Source organism: Ailuropoda melanoleuca, chromosome 8, assembly GCF_002007445.2.
Source record: "Ailuropoda melanoleuca isolate Jingjing chromosome 8, ASM200744v2, whole genome shotgun sequence".
Classification (NCBI taxonomy): domain Eukaryota; kingdom Metazoa; phylum Chordata; class Mammalia; order Carnivora; family Ursidae; genus Ailuropoda; species Ailuropoda melanoleuca.
In genome coordinates, this window is record NC_048225.1 from 93,356,738 (window position 1) to 93,374,201 (window position 17,464).

A 17,464-nucleotide genomic window follows, 5' to 3' on the forward strand; every position below is an offset into this window, starting at 1 on the left:
CTAGTCGTTTACTCCAGAGGTTATAATATACATCATTAACTTTTCAGTATACTTGGATTTAATGTTTTGTGTCTCATAATGTGTAAATCTTCATTTGTATAGGACAATTTAACCCTCTATCTGCCATCCTTTATGCTTTAGTTGTCATATGTATTACGTCAACATTCATTATAATCTCCAAAAGTAATTCTATAATTTTTGCTTTAAACAATTATGTTTATTTTAAATAAAATAGGAGAAATAGTCATGTATACTTATCCAGTATTTACCATTCTTGATGGCTCTAATTCATTCCTGAAGATCTGAGCTCCTCTTTTGTGTCATTTCTCTGTAGTTGGATGAATTCCCTAAACATTTCTTATAGTACACTTCTGGTAGTAATTAAATCTGCTAGTTTACCTTTATTTAGAAACTTTTTAATTTTCTTTCATTCTCATAAGATATATTTGCTAGTTACATCATGCTGAATTGATAGTTTTATTCTTCAAGGACTTGAAAAATATCGTTCACTCTTTTCTGGCCCCCATAGCTTTTGAAGAAAAGTCCAAAGCCATTGAATATTTTTTCCTCTTATATGTAACATTTCTTCCAGGTGCTTCCACAATTTTCTCTTTACTTTTGGTTCAACAGTATATCAGTTATCTCTTGCTGTGTAACAAATTACTCTAAAACTTAACAGCTAAAACAATGCACATTTATTCTCTTACAGTTTCTGTGGGTCAGGAATTCAGAATCTGGACACAGCTTTCTCAGTGCTCTGGTATTGGACTCTTATGGGTTAATCACAGTTTTCTCAGGCTTGATTGTGAAGAATGTACACGTAGCTCAAGTGCAAGATTTTTTGCCAAGATTCGGTTTCTTATGGGCTGTTGGCCAGATGCCTCAGTTTCTCATGAGCTATTGACCAGAGGTTTCCCTCAGTTCCTTGCCACATGTTCCTCTCCCTAGAATATCTCACAGCGTGGGTAGTCTGTTTAATGAAAGTAAAGAAGCAAGTATGGCAGGGGAGGGGGGACTACCAAGAGGAAAGTCACAATTTTGTCATCTAATTATGGAAGTTATAGCCCATAAATTTTCTGTATTTTACTCACTAAAAACAAGTCACAAGGTTCAGCCTGCACTCAAGGAAAGGGATTGCACAAGGGCATGAATACCATGGGGTTGGAGTTATTTGGAACCATTCCAGAAATTGTCTACCAATTTGACTACCATACATCCAGACATGGTTTTCTTTGTATTTATTCTTTTTTAAAGATTTTATTTATTTATTTATTTATTTATTTATTTATTTGAGAGAGAGAGAGAATGAGTGGTGGGAGGGGCAGAGGGAGCTGAGCAGGAAGCCCAGTGCGGGACCCAGAGATCATGATCTGAGCCCAAGGCAGACACTTAACCGATTGAGCCACCCAGATGTCCCTATTTTTTTAAGTTGTCTCCATGCCCAACGTGGGGCTTGAACTCATGACCCTGAGATCAAGAGTCACATGCTCTACAGACTGAGCCAGCCAGGTGTCCTTGTATTTATTCTTATTGGGGTTTGCTAAGTTTCTTGAATCTGTAAATACATATATTTCATCAAATTTGGGAAGTTTCGTTCCCATCATTTCCTTGCATATTTTTTCTTCCCCATATTCTCTCTTCTCTTTTTTGGGGATTCCAGTTGCCTGTATGTCAGCCTTTTTGATATGTCTCTCAGATTCCTAAGTTTCTGTTAATTTTTGATATGTCTCTCAGATTCCTAAGTTTCTGTTAATTTTTTTCAAAATTTTCTTTCTGTTTTTTCAGATTGCACAATTTCTATTGATCTAACTTGCTCTACTCTCAACTTTGTTTCACTATTAAAGCTATCCAGGGAATTTTTTATTTCAGATACTGTGTTTTTAGTTCTAAAATTCCCATTTAAAATATTTAACAGGGGCGCCTGGGTGGCACAGCGGTTAAGCGTCTGCCTTCGGCTCAGGGCGTGAGCCCCATCAGGCTCCTCTGCTATGAGCCTGCTTCTTCCTCTCCCACTCCCCCTGCTTGTGTTCCCTCTCTCGCTGGCTGTCTCTATCTCTGTCAAATGAATAAATAAATAAAATCTTAAAAAAAATAAAATAATAAAATAAAATATTTAACAATGTTGTAACCCTTATTAGAAATTCCTTCAAATTTTTAGTATCATAGTACCTCAAACAATGGAAGTGGTCAGACCTCTCACAATCTCTGAAAAAATGATTACCTAGAAGATACTTAACAAATGTTTGCTGATTTGGGGCTACCTAGGTGGCTTTAGTTGGTTAAGCATCTGCCTTCAGCTCAGGTCATGATCCTGGGGTTCTGGGATTGAGCCCCATGTCATGTTCCCTGCTCAGCGAGGAGTCTGCTTCTCCCTCTCCCTCTGCCCCTGCCCCCCCCACTCATGTTTTTTTTTCCCTCTCTCTCTCAAATAGATAAATAAAATCTTTTAAAAAAACCACAAATGTTTGCTGATTTGAATTTAATCACAACAAAGCCGGTGAACTCAACATCAAACAATAGAAAGTCCAGGAAAGGAGCAAGAAATACCAGGTATCTTTACTGACTTGTTTTGGGAAGTCAGGCTCACTGACTTCAGATAAGTCTGATTAGTAGAGTACCAAGAAAAGGTAGTGTATGTTTTAACTCACAGACAAGGAAGGTTTTAAGTCTGTGTGGCAGACAGATTATAAGATGGCTCTCATGATTTCTGTCAATTGGTATTCACATCTTTGTGTAAGCCTCTCCCTTTGAGTGTAGACAGGACTTGTGACTTGCTTCTAACAAATAGAATATGACAAAGGTGATGGACTCCTGTGATTATGTTGTGTAAGACTCTGTCTTGCTAGCAGACTCACTTTACAGGCTATTTGCTGGCCTGATGAAGGAAATGGCTTAGTTGGGGAAACCTACATGATAAGGCACCACAGGTGGCTTCCAGCTTCCAGCCAGTAAGAAGCTTGTCTTACAACCACAAAGAACTGAATTCTGCCAACAGTCGAAATTTATTTAGAAGCAGCTTTTCCCCCAGTTGAGCCTGAACATGAGAACACAGCACAGCTAACACCTTGACTTCAGCCTTGCAGAGGACCCAGTCAAGCCATCCCTAGTCTCCCGACCCACAGAAACTGTGAAATAATAAATGTGTGTTGCTTTAAGCCACTGAATTGGTGGTAATCTGTTATGCAGCAATAGAAAATGAATACAAACTGCATTGTTACAGAGTTGTGCTACCTTTTATTTTGTTGACAGTGATTTTCCTAAGTGATTTTCATATTTAATATGCTGCTTGAGTTTTAGGAAATGAAATATTTTGAGAGCAGCAATTTTATAGAGTAATCGTAGGAACAATAGGACTCTGGGGAACCCAAAAGAAAAGCTTTTTTTTTTTTTTAATGATCTGGTGCCAGCATTTCCACTCTTGGGAATTTGTCCATAGAAATAAAGGCTTATTCAGTGAGAATAAATGCATGATATATATTTTTAATTGCATTGTTGTAGTGGCAAAAGAACCAGAAACAAATTTTTAATAGCTAAATTGCTTTCCAAAAAGGCTGTTAGAATGCACATTTCAAAAAAAAAAAGAGAAGAATAATTCCCGCTTCCACCAGCAATGTATAAGTACCCTTCCCCATGTCTTTTAATGGATTTCTCCTATCCATCCATATTAGTTTGCTAAGGCTGCCATAGCAAAGTACCAGGCAGCTTAAACAAATGAAATTTATTTTCTCACAGTTCTGGAGTCTAGAAGTCTGAAATTAAGATATTGGCAGGGCTGGGTTTTTTTCTGGGCCTCTCACCTGGGCTTGTGGATAGCTGTCTTCTACCTATACCTTCTTACAGTCTTCCCTCTGTGTGTTTGTATCCAAATTTTCTCTCTATATAGATATAATCATATTGCATTAAGGACCACCCTGATGACTTCATTTTTATTTAATAAGGGCATATATATGTGCCTGCACTTATCCTTCATGATACTTCATCGTGGTAATATTATCCTATTTTTGTGAAACAATGACAATCCTCCTTTATTTATATGTTTATTTATTTGTATATAATTATACAGAAATGAAAAAAGGTATAAAAGATACAATATAGATTGGTAACATTGGATATGTGGGGGTTGGAGGAGAGGATATAGTAAGGAGAGTGGCAGAGATATAGTAAGCAAGCAAATAAGCAAAAATCAACAACAAAATCTGAAAAAATATGGTATTCATGCATGTATGGATAATACTGTACAATTTATTATTTTAAAAAAATGTTTTTCATTGCCTATATATGATTGTGTAACAAAGAGTTGCAAGCTCTCAGGGTACCTGGGTGTCTTAGTCGGTTAAGGGTCTGCCTTCAGCTCAGGTCATGATCCCGGAGTCCTGGGATCAAGCCCCACGTCAGGCTCCCTGCTCAGCGGGGCATCTGCTTCTCCCTCTGCCCCTCCCCCTGCTTATGCTCGCACTCTCTCTCGAGCTCTGTCTCTCAAATAACTAAAAAAAAAAAAGTTGCAAACTCTCATTGACATAGAGCAATAATCGTATCTTATACAGCTGGGCTTGACTGGACCAGCAGAGGTTTTGCACAAAGTGGGATCAGTGGGAGGGCGAGGGCAAGCTCTTCTTATGGAATAGCAGAATCTCAAAAGGTCAATAGAAGATATGAAAGGCATCAGCAGGCCTAGGCTTGAAATTGGTACATTGTCATTTTTTGGCCAAAGGGAGTGACAAAGTCAAGGGGTTGGGAAGTATGCTGTACTTGTGGAAGTGGGGTTAGGAGAGGGAGTTAATATTTCTAATCAATAATCCAATCTATAGCAGTTATATAAATATATATATTTAGAGTTATGCATTTCTATATGTACATAAAGAATTTTATGAAAGGATGGATCCAAAATTAATGGGAGTTATCTGAACATGGTAGAGTTTGAAATCATGTTTACTTTTTTGTTCTTTTTACTTTATGTGTTTAAATTTTTTGCCATGAATACAGTTCATTGTACAATCTAAAAATAACAATAAAGATATTTTATTGGGGAATAAAGTAATTTACTCAAGTGAAGGGGACGATAGGGAGAGGGGAGAGCAGTCTAAGCAGAGAAAGCCTTCCAGAGTCAAGATAGCATTATACACAGCCATGAATCCTTAAATAACTGAAGTAAAAATTTTTTGACTTTGCCAACTTTATTTTGGTCATTATGCAAAACCACTGAGTTTAGTCACATAGATACTCAGTTATAATTTGTTATATCCTAATTTAATTTAATAATTATTTTATACTATATAAGAAAAGAAATTAAAGCAATGGTTCTCAAAAACCCAGCAGATCACTAATCAACCAGAGTGCTTTTCAAATTATATATATTTCAAAGTCCTACTGCTGATTCAGGTCTATGAAGTGAGGGTTAGAAAGCATTTTCACAAAGCTCCCAGATAGTTTTTATGATCACTCACATTTGGAAACCCTGGGATAAAGCCAATTTTGTAGACTTTGTCCAGGATCCCCTCTCTCACACAGATGATGAAAATGAAAAGAATTAAATTATGTAATTGTCTATGGGCCTTTCAGATGTCCTGACCATCCAGACTAGTTGTTTATATTGTTCCCGCATCACCAGTACAAACAGTGGTTACCATGCCCTCCATGTTGCTTGACTGTGTAGAATCATATTAAGAGTAGCCACGAGATAAGTGATCTTGATCCTAGGGTCAATTTATATACTTGCTGGGGAGACTGATTTACTTTTTAAGTGAAATTGAACAGTTCAAAAGAGATTCTTGCTTAGACTGACTTCCATGCAGAGGGTTTTTTAATAGGGTTGAAAAACTTCCATATAACTAAAAGCACTCTTCCTTAACCTAAAATTGCAACTTTTCTCTCAGGTACTGGCTCAGTGAACCTGGAAGTACATGCCCTAGAAAGGGAATAGAATAATTTCCTGAGGTTTAATTTTTTTTTAAACATGATTTGGTTCCTTTTATGCTTTGTACTTAACAGCCAGGCTTTGAGGCTGTTTTACCCCCCAAATGGGCAGAGCTCAGGCCCATTGAAACAAGAGGTCTGCTTATTCTCTGCACTCCGGCTAAGAAAACAGAAAAACAAACACAAACAAACAAACAAATGAAAACATCCCCTGATGTCCAGAATTTGGGGAACTAGGAGATATAGAAAAGATCTTAAATGTTTGGGTATGCAGGCAGGGAACTCTTTGAGAAAGGAAGTAGGAGAAAATCAAGGCTACAGGTTCATTGATAAGCTTGTCAAGTTTGTCTCAATGTGGAGAGCAAAATCAAATTGACAGGCAATTAACAATCTGGACCTGTTTTCAAAATTTCTCTGCATTACAGCTAGAGGAATTTGGAATTTACAGAGATCCAAGGTAAAGTAATTTCCCCCTCATATTTCATGCAGGTAAAATATGCTGAGAAAAATGAATAAACCTAAACTAAATGTACAAGAATACATATTTCTTGTTCTCTTGCCTATCTCAAGGGCTGGAAAATTCCATCTCTCACCGTTACATCTTAAACTTCTCACTTGCTTGATTTTGGATGGAGTCTTATACTCCAGGCTGTAAAAGGTAAACACAAAGTCCTGTGAGGTACAAGTCATCCCTACTTGATGGGGAACCATCAAATTTGACCAATTTGTCCCTTGTGTCAATAATTAGGATTGCCAAGAAGAAAATGCAGCACAAATAAAAATATGATTAGAATTATAAATGAAAACACAAGTCACCAAATTCAGAATTTGGTTCTGTTGAAATGTGCTGACTCTGGTCTGGGGAAATGCCATCACACTGTGGCTAGTCCTAAGGAATTCCAACATGGCCCTTTCTCTCACTCAATTTTTCCATCTTCTATTCTTCCCTCACAGCATGCCATTCACTACTATATTAAAGGTAGTGATGTCTGTAAAGAACCAAAGCCAAAACCAAACAAAACTTCCAGTTCTCCTAAAGATAACCCATACAATGCTCAAGATAAAAACACTGCCTTCCCTTCTCAAGGGGTAGAACTTAACCAAACGGCTATTCCTTTACTTTAGGTTGTTTTGGAGAATATTTTTGTGGTCCAGATTTACTCAATAGTTTTATTAAAAAAAAAAAAAGACAGCTACACATTCCCTTCAATTTGAACTGGTAACGTGCTTTCAAAAACCTTAAAATTTACTTGAAGTATAGCTAAAATATAGTACTCAAACTCATTATGTGGGTGTAATTTGTTTTCAGATGTAATTGTTTCAATTTCATTCCAGTGTCAGCCTAGGCTATCACTGTTAAATCAGTCCTTGAAATAAAAGGAGTCCAGTTAAATAAATTTTTAATGTTAATTTTGCCCCTTGGTAAGAGAAGAATTTTTTTCTTCTAAATAAAGGAAGAGAAGATTGGGAAGTACTGTGTCAATGATTCTTAAAATACATTAATACAGCCTATCATCTGAGGATTTGGGGTGGGGCAGGGAGAAGCAGAATTTAAAAAACAATTTTTTAAAATTTATTTATTTGACAGAGGTAGAGAGAGCCAGAGAGCATAAATGGGGGGAGGGGATTGCAGAATGGCAGAGGGAGAGGGAGAAGCAGTCTCCCAGCTGAGCAGGGAGCCTGATGCGGGGCTCGATCCCAGGACCCTGGGATTATGACCTGAGCAAAAGGCAGATGCTTAACCCACTGAGCCACCCAGGTGCCCCACACAGAATGTTTTAGATGAAAACTTTTCCTCTCCTTCCATGATCATGTTAACAATATGTTAAACCATATTCTTATTTCAACTCCCAAGATAATGACCCAGAAAGAGATAAAGGAAGGAAAAGAAAGATTCAGTCAAAGAACCATTCTGGAATGTTTGACTGCTGTCTAAAATCTTGGGTTAGATGTCAGCCTTCCTCCCACGAATGTTCCTAAATTCAAGTCTTCAAATGCATCTTGTTTCTGAAATAAACAAAGAAACAGATAAAATTTAGCGGTTTGCTTTAAGAGAAGTCCAAGGATTTTATTTTTTAAATGCTGAAGACTTAACCAAAACTTCATCAAAAATAGCACAATTAATTGTTTTAGTTGCTTTAAGAGGACCAATGATAGTGTTAGGGTTTGAATGTTTGTGTCCCTCCGAAATATCCAATGTGGTGGTATTTGGAGGTGTGGTCATTGGGAGGTAATTAGGTTTAGATGAGGTCATGAGAGCAGGCCCTCATGATGAAATTATGTCTTTATAAAAAGAGGAAGAGACACTAGAGTTCTTTTTCTCTCCACCATATGAGGACACAGCAAGAAGATGGACATCTACAAGCCAGGAAGAGAGCTCTTGCTGGGAACTAAATCTGCTAGCACCTTGATCTGAGACTTCCTAGCTTCCAGAACTGTGAGAAATAATGGGCTGTTGTTTAAGCCACCCAGTCTATGGTATTATGTTATTGCAATCTGAGCTGACTAATAGAGATAGGTTCAAAAGGAGTAGCAGTGGGACGCTGGGTTAAGTGTCCGACTCTTGATTTTGGCTCATGTCGTGGTCCCAGGGTCATGAGATTGAGCCCTGAGTCTCAGACCCTGCACTCAGCATGGGGTCTGCTTGAGATTCTCTCCCTCTGCACATCTCCATTCTCTCTCCCTTTCTAAAATAAATAAATAAATCTAAAAAAAAAAAGGAGTAGTAGTCGTAGAATGCACAGAGAAATCCTGAAATCAAGTAACGGGACATGTAGAACATAACAGAAATAACAGTAGAACCAGTGCAAGTAATCATCTGGTTTTAGGAGAACCAGACTTAAAATGAATGCATAGGACTTCTCCTTTCCAACCATTACCAGAGTAGTTGGTGTTGGATTTCCACTCCTACTACCTATAATAAGGACACCAGATAAAAATATATGTTTTTGAGATTTTTCTTTATTTTTGGTTTTCTGCAGTTTAAACAATTAATTAATTAAATTGCAGTATAATTAGCATACAGTGTTAGTGATTTTTAGCAGTTTGACCCTGATGTGCTAACTAGCTGTGGTTTTCATTGCATTATCCTGTTTTGGAGGTTTGTTGAGCTTATTGAATATGCAAATTAATATTTTCTACCAAGTTTGGGAAATTTTCAGCCATCACTCATCAGATATTTTTCCTTTTCCACACTCCCTTCTCTTATTTTGGGACTCTGTTTACATTGTCCGACAGGTTTTTGAAAATGCCTTAACCTTTTTTCTCATTGTTCTTCATATTGAATAATTTGATCTCTTTGAAGTTCACTGATTCTGCCTTCTACCATATCAAATGTGAAGTTGAGTCCGTGTAGTAAACTTTCCATTTCTATTATTCTACTTTTCATCTAGAATTTGTATTTGTTCTTTATTAAAAAATATTTTCCATGGGTCTATTGAGATTCTTTATCTGTTTGAGCATTGAGACTACTACTTCCTTTAGTTCTTTGAACACATTTTAATCCTTTATAATAGCTGCTTTGAAATCTTTGATTTCTATGTACAACATTGGGCCCACTTGGAATCACTATATGTTGACTTCCTTTCTCCCTTTGGGTGTCATGCTTTCCTGTTTTTTTGTATGGCCAGTAATTTGATTGAAAACTGAGTATTATAGATAATGCATTTTATCAACACTGGATATTCTTTTTTTTACTTTTAAGATTTATTTATTTATTTTTTTTGAGAGAGAATGAGTGGGCACAGGTTGGGGGAAGGGTAGAGGGAGAGAATTGCAAGCACACTCTCTGCTGAGTGCAGAGCCTGACATAGAGCTCCATCTCATGACCCATGAGATCATGACCTAAGCCAAAACCAAGAGTTGGTTGCTCAATTGACTGAGCCACCCAGGCACCCAACACTGGATATTCTTATATTCTTTTAAGGATTGTTGGTTTTTATTTTTAAAAACAGTTAATTTGACTGGACTAAAACTGTTTATTCCATTGGTATGTCCCATGTGATCATAAGCTAGTGGCTGGCCAGGGATATGGGCAGATTTATACTCAGATTTTGACACTTTTGTCCTTTTAGGATTACATTTCTAAATTTCTAGCTGCTCCTTCAGTCTTGAACTCTGTCCCCTGTCACACTGAATGAGTAAGGCTTTGGTTTTCTGCTTCTGGAGATATGGAGTTTAGGAGAATATTTTAAGACAAAAACATCACAGACACAATTCTTACCTGTTTCCGTTGTGGATTTTCAAGTGGAAACTCTCTTGTGGTTTCTTTTGAATGCCTTTAAATTGTTATTTTTAAAAAACATTTTGTCCAGATTTCATAATTGTTATCTGTGAATGGATTTGCTTGTATATTTCACCCTGTAAATATAGGAAACTGGACTTTCACTCTTATTTTTGAAAGGTATTTTTTGCGGCATTTAGAATTCTGTTCTAAAAGCTTTTTCTTGTTTCTGTTCAGCTCTTTAAGAGGTATTCATTGTATTCTGGCCTCCATTGTTTCTAATGAGAATTTAGCTGTCATTCTTATCATTGTTCCTCTGTATATAATGTATCTCTTTTTCTCCAGCTTGTGTGTGTGTGTGTGTGTGTGTGTGTGTGTGTACACTTGTCTTTGTCAAACTTGGGGTTCACCAAGCTTCTTGAATAAATGCATACTTAAGTACATGTTTTTCACAAAATTTGGAAAATTTTGAAATTTGAAGTTTTTAGTTATTAATTCTTCAAGAAAAGTATTTTCTTTTTAAAATTTTTATTATGTTATGTTAGTCACCATACAGTACATCATTAGTTTTTGATGTAGTATTCCTAAATAACATAATAAAAAATTAAAAAAAAAGATTTGTAATGAGGGGAAAAAAAAGAAATGTATTTTCTGCTCCATTCACTCTCTTCTTTCCTTCTGTGATTCTAATTATAAATATTAGAGTGCTTAGTTTCTTTTAAAGACATATTATTTAAAGTAAAAATAGTAACATTTCATAGTGGGATTTGTAACATAAGTAACAATGAAATATATCACAAAAAAAGGCACAAAGTATGGAGGGCTAGGAATGGAATTGTACAGTATACTCTTTTAATTTTATGTGTTCAATATTAACCCTAATTAAGCTGTAGTAAGTTAAAGGTACATATTGTAACTCCTAGAGCAACCACTAAAAATAATGCAAAGATGTGTTGCCAAAAATACCAGTAGAAGAATTGAAATGTAATATTAAAAATATTTGATTAAACCAAAAGAAAAAATAAAGGAGGAAGAGAAGAAATAATAGATGGGACATGTAGAAAACTAAAAGCAGATTGTAAACCCAGTCCCAATGATATCAATAATTATATTCACTGTAAATGGATTAAATACTGCAATTAAAAGAATATGATGATCAGAATGGATTAAAAGAGAGAGAGAGATGCAGCTGTGTATGGAAGAATGCACTTTAAAAATAAACACAGTTCAAAGTAAAAGAAGGAGAAAAGATTGATCATGCAGGCAATAAGGATAAGAAAGTAGTTGTTATTATATTAATATCATGCAAAATAGACTTCAAAGAACATCACCAGAGATAAAGGAGAACATTTTGTAATGATGAAAAGATTGATTCATCAAGAAGATGTAAAATTCTTAAGTATCTATAAACCTAATAATAGAACTTCAAAATATGTGAAGCAAAACTGACAACAAAAGGGAGAAAGAGACAAATGCACAATTTTTAACATATCTCTCTCAGTAATTAATGTAACAAGTGGATAAAACAAGTAGACAAAAATCAATAGGGTATAGAAGATAGGTTAATCAACTTGACTTAATTGAAATTTATAGAATATTTCATCCAGCAACTGTAGAATATGAATTCTTTCAAAGTGAATATGGAATGGCTGCCAAGATAGACCATATGCTAGCTCATAAAATAATTCTGTATAAATTTCAAAAGGTTGAAATCTTATAGACTATATTCTCAGAACATAATGAAATTAAATTAGAAATTAATTACAAATAAAATACCTTAAAAAAACTCCAGATATTTGGAAATTAAACAACTCGTTTCTCTATAAGCCATGTGTCAGGAAACATCATAGAGGGAAGTAGAAAATATTTCAAACTGAATGAAATTAACAAATAAATAAAAATTATGAGGAAATGTTTTACTTTTTAAAAATGTTTATGTCAGAAAATGGCAAATTTTCAAATCAATGACCTCAGTTTCTACCTTAAGAAGCTAGAAAAAGAGGAGCAATTTGAGGTAAAAATAAGTACAAGGAAAAAAAAAGAGCAGAAATCAATAAAACAGAAAATATACAAACAACAGGATAATAGTTAAAAGTTGGCTTTTTGAAAGAAATGATAAAACTGACCAAGAAAAAATGAGCAAAAACACAAATTACTAAAATCAGCAATGAAAGAGGTGTTATCACTATATGAGATCCTACAGATGTTAGTGAACTATCTGGGGTGATGGAAATACTCTATCATAATTGCTATTTTGTTACATGAGTATGTACATTTGTTAAAATCCATTGAATTGTATACTTAATATCTACACATTTCACTGTAAGTAAATTTTACCTTAATTTTAAAAAGTTAAGTCAAATGTATCATGCTCTCAGTTGGCTTCTTTCTTTGCTTTTGTGTATGCTTTTGTGCAAACCAGCATTTTGGTAAGACTTGAATTTATTCAACCCATTCTCTAACTTGGAAATGTAGTCTTTGACCTATTCATTTTGTAGTTACTATAATTGTATGTTCTTATTTCCTTTCTTCTTAGATTATACGCTCTTGAAGAATAGGACTGTCTCTTCTGTACGCTATGTTCCAAGGACCTCATATGGTACCGTGAACTTTGTGGGTGCTTGACAAATATCTGGATTATTTCTCAACTCCCAGCTTTTGATCATAATTAAAGCAAGTAGAGCTAACCAAGATAGGATTAAGTATCAGGCATTTAAGAGGGTGAATTAGAGCATGCCTGCAAGTGTTTGTGTGAATGATTGTGTGTATGTAGCTCTGTTCCACAACAGATGAAGAACAATTTGGTTTCATTCTACATTAGCTATTTCTCTTCTCTTAGATATGGGGCATGACTAAGGCTTCCCATTTTTAATGGGTCTGGAAAATCATCTCAAGCATGTTACTTTGTTGTAAAAATATCTCTAACAAAGTTAAGGATTACTGTGCCTCTCTTCCTTGTCAGAACCTTCATCAACAGAAATGAAATCACATAGGATGCATAGGAAAAAAAATTCCCTAATGTCAGTGAAATTGTTAAATGTGTATACTAGTACGTACAACACTCCCACAGTAAATATTAATTACAAGAAGGTCATATGGGAAGGACAATATCAAACATGCTTTGGGGGTCTTAAACCTAGCAAAGTGCATAAGCTTAACTTCTAAGGGTATGCCTTTGAGGGGGTAAAGAAGAATTAAGAGGGCAGGTGGGAGAGAGAAAGAAGTGAAGGACAAATTGGGGGTGAGAAGAACTTATTTTTAAGTCATTAGAAGCTTGAGTTCATCAATTCAGGGACCATATGCTCCTTTCTTTCATCCTCAACATTTATATTGCATTGGTTTTGTCGTCCATGGCTATTGAGACATTTCCTGCCCTTGGGTTAGTCTGGGACTTACGGGGATTCAGTGGGTAATATGTACAAAGTGCCTCATATTTCTCGACATTTGGGCAACTATCAGTCTTATTGTGTTTGTTCACTTTATGGATCCTAGTATTCCTCCCCCTCCCCTGGTCACTCCCCATTTAGATTTCAAACTTACAAAGGAATAGGCCATGTCTTATAACTTCATCTGTTATTTTATATAGTACTTAACACCCTGTGGGCAGCATAGCATTACTGTCCTTAGACTCCAGCGAAGGGGCCTTTACTATCCCTCACAGGGCTCCACTTATCACACACACACAAACATAGATGTATGGACTGCGTGTCACTCGTGAGATGAGCTCAGCTGTGGCACAGTGTGACCTGTAATCCTAAACAGCCCCTCTTGAGACTAACAGCATTCACCTCTTCATCCCTTGCTCCATGTCCTCAAAATAAAAAGTGACTGTGTCTGATTGGTGATGATTATAGATTGTGCACTACCAACATTAGAAACAAACATTTCTGAGGGAAGGATTTGAGCAGTAGAAGCACTTAGGTAAGAGAAAAAACAAATTAATTAACTTGCCAATTTCTTCCTCTCAGATAATATGAATACAAGAGATTTTCACATAATGAATTATCATATTCCAATACTGCCTAGCATCCATTTTCTTACTTGCTTACAACAATGGAACATGACATCTGGCAAACACTGTGTAATATTAAATGATTCATATTACTCTTACATTGATGTATATGCAGGTCTAGATATAGCATGTGTAGTACCTGATTCTTTATATAAAAGTTCGGATATAGATATTGATTTAAGAGATGATAAAAACTATTAAATGATGCTGAAATTAAAATATTTTATAATATTTAACAATTATAATAATTTTTCATATATAGCTTTATTACAATGTTTGAGTATGATACAAAAAGTTCATGATTTGTTTTTGAATCTAAGTAATGCTTTAGAGATTTTACTTTAGTTGCTATTGTTTCAGCAAAGTTTCTCCAAATTGAAATTAGTAACAATCAAACAAACAAAAACTTATATAGGAACTTCTCTGGTTCAAGAAAGGCCATCTAATTAGGAATGACTCAGAGTAGAAACGAACTATGTGAAAAATCTTGATTATAACCACATAATTAGTGATTTTGCTAGAATGGAAACTAGAAAAGTAAGTTTCATGGAATAAATGTAATTAATGAATGTTTTGTTACTCATCAGTTATCACTGACTCATCAACAGAACACCCAAGATGTGCAGTAGTAATTAAATTCAATTGTTTTTGATATTTAGCTGACTTTTGATCATATAAAAAACATAGTTTCACACATTTAAAAATTTTTGTTATGAAAGATAATTTGTCCAGGTAAGAGGATAGAACATATTTTATTTGAAAGCTTATTAATATGAGTTAGAACTTTCCAGTATTTCTTCTGTTGGTATGTGAGTCTACATTTGTATTCTTGCACTGGGTCATGTATATGTTAGGGGAAGTTTCACAAAGTAGCGTATGCTGAATACATTTTTGCTTATTGCTTGATATAAGATCTTCATGGGAAATAAATATTTTCTTCATGGTAAGAATTCATTAAAAAATAATGCTTTAATTTGCTGAAAATCTTTTTCTAGCAGTTTCAGATGAAGGTTTCTGGTGATATCTTATTCTCTGGAACAATTCCCATGGTTTAAAATAGCATTTGATAATGTATCAATTGGCTTCCTTTCTCCTTTCTGAAAAGCTCAGATATTAAAGTCAGACTAAGGTTAGCATCATGAGGTGGATGGTGTGTGGGGGCGCCAGAACTGAGTAAGGAGGGCATTCACATGGTGGGGCACCCTAGAGCAGTGTCAGAGCCCAAGCTGGGTGAAAAGAGCACTCATGTGTGTAGGGAAGCCTGGCCATGAGGTTTCAGAGCCTGAGCAGAATAAAGACATTGTCTATATAGGGAAAAGATGGTGGCAATAATGGGAAATGGATTACAAATGGGGGGGTGCTAATCAAAAAGATAAAGATATCAAGAAAAATGGGAGTCAGGATTTTCACTAATGGAAAGGGAGAAAACTAGAATGAACATTGTGGTGTTAGGTTGGAAGTGGTTGTTATCTGTGTGAACTCATGATTTCAATGAATATAATAACTTAAATTGATAAAATAAAGAAATAGATATAGATGTGCGATGTGTATGTATGATGGCCTTGCAGTAGCATCCCCTTTCCACCCCAGTAGCAATGAGCACATGTTTCATCCAGGTTTCTAAATGTCATTTTCTACTAAAAAGTATCAGAGCTTTCTAATGATGACTGATTCCAGGGCTCAGTTAAAACTTCAGGGACATCCTATTGAGCCAGAGAGTAAATGTTCTAGGAATGAAGGACCATGTCAAAGGGATACAGGCACAGCAAAGGAAGCCATCAACAAAATGAAAAGGCATCCTACTGAGTGGGAGAGAATATTTGCAAATTATGTATCTGATAATCAGCTAATTACCAAAATATGTAAAGAACTCACAACTCAATAGCAGAAAACAATCTGATTAAAAAATGGGCAGAAGATCTAGGGGCGCCTGGGTGGCACAGCGGTTAAGCGTCTGCCTTCGGCTCAGGGCGTGATCTCGGCGTTATGGGATCGAGCCCCCACATCAGGCTCTTCGGCTATGAGCCTGCTTCTTCCTCTCCCACTCCCCCTGCTTGTGTTCCCTCTCTCGCTGGCTGTCTCTATCTCTGTCGAATAAATAAATAAAATTTAAAAAAAAAAAAAAAAAGAAGATCTGAATATGCATTTTTCCAAAGAGAACGTACAGATGGCCAATATATAATGTACCTGTTGTTCAACATCACTCATCATCAGGGACATGCAAATCAAAACCACAATGAGATACCACCTCACACCTGTTAGAATGGCTGTAAGGAAAGAAACAGGAAATAACAAGTGTTGTGAGGATATGGAGAATATGTAACTCTTGTACACCGTTGGTGGGATTGTAAGTCGGTGCAGCTACTATGGAAAATGAAGTTTCTGCAAAAAAAAAAAAATTAAAAATTGAGCTACCATAGGATCCAGCAATTCCATTTCTGCGTATTTATCTGAAGAAAATGAAAACCCTAACTCAAAAAGATATATTCACCCCCAAGTGGTGAATCATGGCAGCATTATTTACGATAATGAAGATATGGAAACAACCTAAGTGTCCATCTATGGATGAATGGATAAAGAAATGTGGTGTAGCCTGGTGCCCTCATGCTGCTCCTGCCTAGTGCTGCAGACAGCCACGGCACCGCTTTCACCCACTCTCTGACCTCTGCCTCCACACCCTGTCAGCCTCAACCTCTGGAACGTGGTTTGATGCTTTTGTTAAGAGGAGAAACAAAATGATTCTGCCTCTTTTCAGGAACTGGAGGATAAAAGGAGTTATCAGAAGAATCAGAAGATGAAGAGTTACAGTTAGAAGAGTTTCCCTTGTTGAAAACACTTGGTCGCAAAGGCTAGAAGATAAGGCAAAGGTTTTAAAACATCACCCAGACAAATGGAAAGCAGCTGGACCAATAAAGAAAGAGATAAGGACTACTTCACTTGCATAACTAAGGCTTATGAAATGCTATCTGAACCAGTGAAAAGATAAGCATGCCACAGCATAGATCCTACTTTCGATAACATGGTTCCTCCCAAAAGTGAAGCAAAGCACACTTTCTTTGATGTGTTTTCCCCAGTGTTTGAAAGGAATTCCAGATGGTCAAATAAAAAGAAAAAAAGTCCCTAAACTTGGTGTTATGAATTCATCATTAGAAGATATAGAGGCATTTCATTCTTTCTGGTATAATTTTGATTCTTGGAGAGAATTTTCTTATTTAAATGAAGACGAGGGGCGCCTGGGTGGCACAGCGGTTGAGCGTCTGCCTTCGGCTCAGGGCGTGATCCCGGCGTTGTGGGATCGAGCCCCACATCGGGCTCCT

The 17,464-nt window shown here is 36.1% G+C and overlaps 1 pseudogene; it reads left to right on the plus strand.

Annotated features, from left to right (window-relative positions):
• Window positions 1-16,751: 16,751 nt before the first annotated feature.
• The window catches only part of LOC105236714, a 32,650-nt pseudogene continuing 31,937 nt past the window's right edge, over window positions 16,752-17,464 (plus strand).